Source organism: Rhea americana, unplaced genomic scaffold (assembly GCF_003343005.1).
Source record: "Rhea americana isolate MKP2758 unplaced genomic scaffold, rheAme1 scaffold_47, whole genome shotgun sequence".
In the NCBI taxonomy this organism is placed as follows: Eukaryota; Metazoa; Chordata; class Aves; order Rheiformes; family Rheidae; genus Rhea; species Rhea americana.
The window spans coordinates 4,670,774-4,676,941 of NW_028186612.1; positions in this window are offsets into that span (position 1 = coordinate 4,670,774).

Below are 6,168 nucleotides of genomic sequence, written 5' to 3' on the forward strand. Positions count from 1 at the left end.
TTGGACAAATAGACCATATCTGTGCCCTGGTGTTTCCTGGGGATGAACCTGCAAATTTCTCACATGTTCTAACCGGAAAACATAATAAAGGGTTGATGCTTCCACAGACTAGCTGGGGACCACCTGCCGTGGTCCCTGGATCCACCCTGTCGGGAGGGCTGCGGCATATGAGATGGTCACGCAGAGTGGCTGCACGGATGCTGGTGGATGAAAGAGTGTGAGAGACCATTCCCCACCACGGGAACGTGGTTGTCTATTCCCTTCCCTTGGTGGAGCGCTCCCTGGAAAGCTTCTGGGCCATCCCAGTTAGCTTTCTCCCAAACATTTCCTGGGCAAAGCTGAGCAATGTGAAGGTGATTCACTCGGCACCGCTTGCTCTGAGGGCCAGCTGGGACAGAGGACATCAGCAGCACAGATATACCCATGCGGTCCTTTAGGGAACTGACAAAACACTGTCTGCTTATTCCATGCAGCAGCACAAGATAATTTAGAAGAAGTCTAAGCAAGATCCTTTGAATTATTTCCTGGAGAAACCCCTGCCTCTCCATTGAATTGATAGACAATTGAGGAAGCTAAGGGTCCCAACTTTATCTTTACTTCTATCTTTAGAAGTAAATACTTGCCCCACCTCCTTCCCCTTTTCCCCATTGTAACAGAGGCAGTTTAATTTTAGATTTTACATTGCTCAACTTCACGTGGAATTTTAACACATGCAGGGAAAGAAAAGCGATTCAAACATAACATAATGACAGCCGATAAACCAGGAAGCGTCCATTGTCCTTCTATATCCACCAGCTGCACCAGCCACAATTCACAGCTTAATGTTTTTAAAAATTAAAATAACACAATAATACTAATAAAGTGTTTCTCATAGTATTTCAGCATTTTCCTTTCTTGCACCCAGATGAAGTTGGGACGTGCCAAGAGTCACACAATAAAATCATACTAAAAGYATGGTTGTTATGGTTCAGTTGAAGTCTGGGTTCTAGTAAAAACATCTCTCAAGAACTGGTATGAGTTTCATTTTACTCAAGCCTGATATCCTTGTAAGGATATTTTTTTCTCATATATAATTTTTCTGAAATAATAGAAAAAAATTTGCCCAGAATTCCTTTTAGGCACAAATATATTATTTAATAGATTTTTCAATGTTGAACTGTAAAATCAAACCCCTGCTTTAACAAGTTCATCAATGCATAAACATTAATTGTCTTTATGATCACATCACCTCACATTCCTGAACTCATCTACCAYGTTTGGCATATAGGATTTGTGAGAGGGTTTACTACAACCAATCGATAACTCCCACTGTCTTTGAAGTTTGGACTGTGGCACTACTGSGGCTCCCATTCCTTCTCTAGGAACAAAATTTCTGTTCGTCTCAGGAAATCATACCCGGAAGAGTGTAAGATGAGCATAAACAAGTGTAAATAAGTGTAAGATGTGCGTAAACAGATCCCGTACCGTTTCATGAAAATGAGGCAAAGTAATGAGTTTTTTCAGTGTTCTAGTACTTAGTAGTTAATCATCTAGTCAAAACTATATTTYTGTGTATCTTTGTTTTCACTGGTTCTGCTATCATATTATTTCCCAGAAATTGTTTATCATCCTCTCACATAGACATAAAGCAAATATTATTTTCAAAACACTTATACAATATAAGAAAATTAATAAATGTCCCTATATTTTGAAACCCCCCATGGTGATTACTGTGAAACATGGACAAATTTATGGTTAGTTTCATCTGAGACAAATTAGAATATGCTTGGAAGTGGTCTGAATAGTCCTTGGGTACGTAAACTTCCAGGTAATAATGGGAATGGACACCTCAACCAGAATATACKCTGTGGGGGGTTGTGTTCCTAGCTGGTTTGTCTTGGTACATGCCTGTGCCTGATCAGTTCTCCGTTTCTGTGTCTTTGCCTTTAAAAAAAATATTATTAGAGACCTAAGCTCCTGACAATTCGACGTAGCCTTGGATGTCTGCCCTGTTCTCCCATCCCCTGTATAAACTATCATTTGCAGGAAGAGATGGGCAGGTAATAGAGGAATTTGTTCACTTTTCACTTTAGTTAAACTATACCCTACAGGCCTTGAGTCATGCCTCTTTGAATGAATCCTCACCTCTTCAACCATTTCAGTCTGTGTGTTATGAGGTTTAGAGATTTCAATAAAAAAAGATCTCCAGAAACTTAACGTGCTCCACTTTTTAGATCTCCTGAACTTCCTGATTTGTCATGCTCTAAAATTTGCCATGAATTGCCCTCATTGTGCCATTTCCTCTTTTCTGTTTCTATTCTCGTCTCAGGGCAGGAATTAAGAAGCTTGCGAAAAATTATCAAGGTAATGATATTGCTTGCCCATTTCTGGTAACGTTCATAGGGGCCTTGTTTCCACTTTCTCTTTTCCTTAACACTTTCTTTCCAAAGTCCTGAGAAAGACCACTATCATTTAAAGGTGGTCCCGCCATTTAACTTCTCCTCCCTTTAGGTTGTGATAAGTTTCTAAAGGGTGTGTCCTTACTTCTGGAGAAAAACCTGGAGGGATTGGGCATTAATCCATTTTTTTGCCATTGAAAACAAGCAAAACAATGTTCTCTGGTGCTTGGGAGCCAAACAGCAATTCTTGGCAAAGAAGTGCAATTGCTGGAAACAGTAATAATTTTTTTCCTGAAAAGTAAATGAAGCACTTKCAGGTAGCACTCTGGCCAAAAGGCGGATGTGGCTATAAAAAGGACAAGCTGCAGTACATGCTTGCCTTCCCTTGGGATCTCCAGGTTTTCCTTGTTGCACTATTTCACATTATTGCTTAATCGGGAGGAATCTGGTATGAATTAAAAGATAGAAGGGGGAAGTGACAGATCTGCCTGATTTTATATCCTATCAGTGTTATAGGGGGAAAGAGGTCACTTGTACTGTGACTGTATTTTCTGACCTGCAGTCAGAGCTGATTTTCTCCAAAAAACCCTCAGCATTGTTCTAGGAATGAAAGAAGAGCTAATTTACGTTCCTAGCTGGCCTTAGGATGTTCTGCACTGTCACAGTAGCATAAAACATCTTTTGTGATATTGGGGAACAGACACTCATGCTATCATGTCTGCTATGAAGGATCTACTCTCAACTTTGGCTGATTGTTAGCCAGTTTTGGGATCTAATCTTAGGCACTTATTTTAATCTGGGGGACTCTGAAAGAACTATGATGTATTTGACATTTTATGTCTGYTCCAGAGCAGCACTAACATGACTGCTGAGGGTGGAGAAGGCTGGAAAGTCCTGCCAGTGTGATTGCCCAGTGGGCCTTTAATTCCTTATTTCTTGATAACCCATGTCAGCCCATTTTTGCTGACCTTCCAAATGCCTTTCTTTGCATAGGTTATTGATGAAGGAGGCATGAACTRACAGAAATTTATTTGCCACAGATGGGTTTTTGGCCTCTAGGGTAAATTTTGTTTTCATTCTTGCCATTGCTAAGGCTGGCAGATYTATACCTTTCTGCATTATCTTTTGTCTATTTAATATAGAGGGAATGTTTTATGAATCTGGGTTCACGTCTCCATTTACATGGTTTGTAGGTAAAAGACATGAAGGAATGTGAAAGCTGCAATTAATTCACCATTGTGAATCACTCCTTCAGGCTCTTCTAGCATACCGTGTGCTCCAATGCAATTTTAGTGGCCATCAGCAGAACTGAACATCCGTTTGCCAATATCTTTCTTGCACTGGGGAGAAAAGCTGGGGACACTATGCCAGATGTGACCTCATGAAAGTTAGTAGAGGAGAATCATTATATCACTGCGTTTGTGTCTTCTTGAAAAGCAGGTATCTTAAAATTGACCAGACAAGTCACAGCCTTAGTTCTCTTCACTAATAAAAGAAGCTGAGGGTGGCCAGCTCCACTACAGAGATTGTCACCACAGATTTCTAAAATGAGATGAAATAAACCCCGTTCTTAACTCTAYGCTTCATACTGAGTGGCATCCAGTGCACAGYATTAGGTGCTTCTACTCTTCACTGGCAGAGCAGGATACACTAGTCTGAAAAAAGCCTTTCTAGGCCCAGACCGTCCTTGACACAATACCGTYGCCAGTGTATTGTTTCCCACCTCAGGACTGCCCCAAATCCTCTTTTACTGAGAGAAGTCTGCATCTGTTCYTTTAGGCAGCAATTAGCTATGGGTAAACAGCAATTAGCTTTTGGGCAACTGAAATCAARTGAGGTGAACATCAGCCTTGGCGAGAGGATTGGTCCTGCTGGTGTGGGTCAAGTATGATCTGGGAATGTTGTTTTTTCAGAGGACTTAGAGAAATAACTAGTTTCTGGCTGCTGACTGAGCTTCAGCTGGAGTAAATCTGTAGATTTGTTCAGAACTTGAACTTTAGGCTTTGAGGGACCTTAAAGACAAATTAGATTCTCTGTAGATATTTAAGTGATTTAGGCACTTCAGACATGCACACTGAGTTATGTTTATATTCCCTTTCAAGTACTTTGGCTTGTCACATGAGGACTTTTCACATGACTTCTCAAGTACTTTGGATTTTTGTTGCATCTGACCTTCTATCAAAACATTCAGCGTGGTTAATTATTATATTAGGGTTTTCACGGTGTGAACAATAACCTCTTTCTTCCCTTAAAGGATTGTTTGTCCAGTTAGTCAGTTTTGTCCAATATTGTTAAGGAGCCTTGACTTTGGCTTCTCGATAAATAATAGCTGTTTCCTGAGYCCATTCAAACGTTGAAATCATTGTTAAATTTTAATAATGGCCTTAGAAAACTGTGGGGTTTCACCAATACACATTTATTCCAAATATAAATCAGGGCACTCGGGTTTAAATGGTGCCTGGTCCCATGGGTCTGGCTTTGTAAATCTGCTTGAATTTTTTTACATGCATAAAGAAAATGGAATAGAGATAGAAGAGTTGCAAGGTCTGCAAGATGTAATTAATTGACACCCTCTGGAATGAGTGATAGCTGAAGTATGGAAAACACAGTATGATCACACCCTGATGTTTACAAAGTGCACTTTGTGCCACACTRTGCCAAGCCAGATTATCAGAGTGGCGTACAACTTTCATATGACTCAGTAAAAAGCATGTATGTGTAGGTGTGTAAACTTTTGTGCATGTGGTTATACACATGGAAAAGTATGTATGTGTGCTAGAGTTATATAAAACTACTAATGAATCTGTGGGGAACACTATTTTACAACTCCTGTTCCRCTAGAGAAAAGCTAACAGTCCTTAGGTGAGTTTTGACAAAGTCTCAGAATGCAGTTGATACTATATTCATAGGGATAATTTGGACAGATCTGTTTTAGTGCCTCTTTTATTTTCATGGTAGAAGGAAACATCATCATTCATATTGTATTCTGCAAATGTTTCTKATCAGTTTGTTATTTGTTTAGTTTAATATTTGAGATGTAGCATTGTTCAGTCATTCCAGAGAATGTGTTTTGACTCCCAAACTAAGCCATCTAAATTAAGTGTAYGCATGGTAGGAATCCAAACGTAGGTAATTTTTAAGCTCCCATTAAAGCCAATGGGAGCCAATTTCACTACTTAATACAGCTAGTGAAACCTGAAGATGACAACATTAGTATTAGCTGTATAATTGTGGAATTCACTGGCAATACTGAGTAGGCCTTGATTGACTAATAGGAGCTTAGACACCTGTCTCTCATGTAAGTATTCATCCCARGACAGTTTATAGCCTGCCAGGCTATAGGAGAAACCTTGAACGTGGGTACCTAAAGTGACATTTCTAACAAGAAGATGAGGGAAATTTGGAGGTACACAATTTTCTCGTCCTTTTCTATGGTCTTCAACACCTACCTAAAACCAAGAAATCCTTTCTTTGAAGCAGTGCAGAAATTTCAGCTTCTAAGAATCAACATTTTTCTGCATCTCCCTTTCCCAGGTTTGGCTAGTACTTTCTTTAGTTGACCTAATTGCTGCCTATTGGMCACGTATTGCAGAGTGAAGGCTCCCAGCCTCTCTGGAGTTGACAGTTCATGGGAATGGATCTTCCTAAACATCTACATTTGTACAAGATCAGTCCTGCCTACTGTTCTGCTGAAGGTTTGTTCCTTAGGAGCCCAGTGATGTTAACAGGAGGCCTTGCTGCTTTGTGCAATTCTGTTTAAGGCAATCCCTAGAGGAGTAGTAGTTAAAGA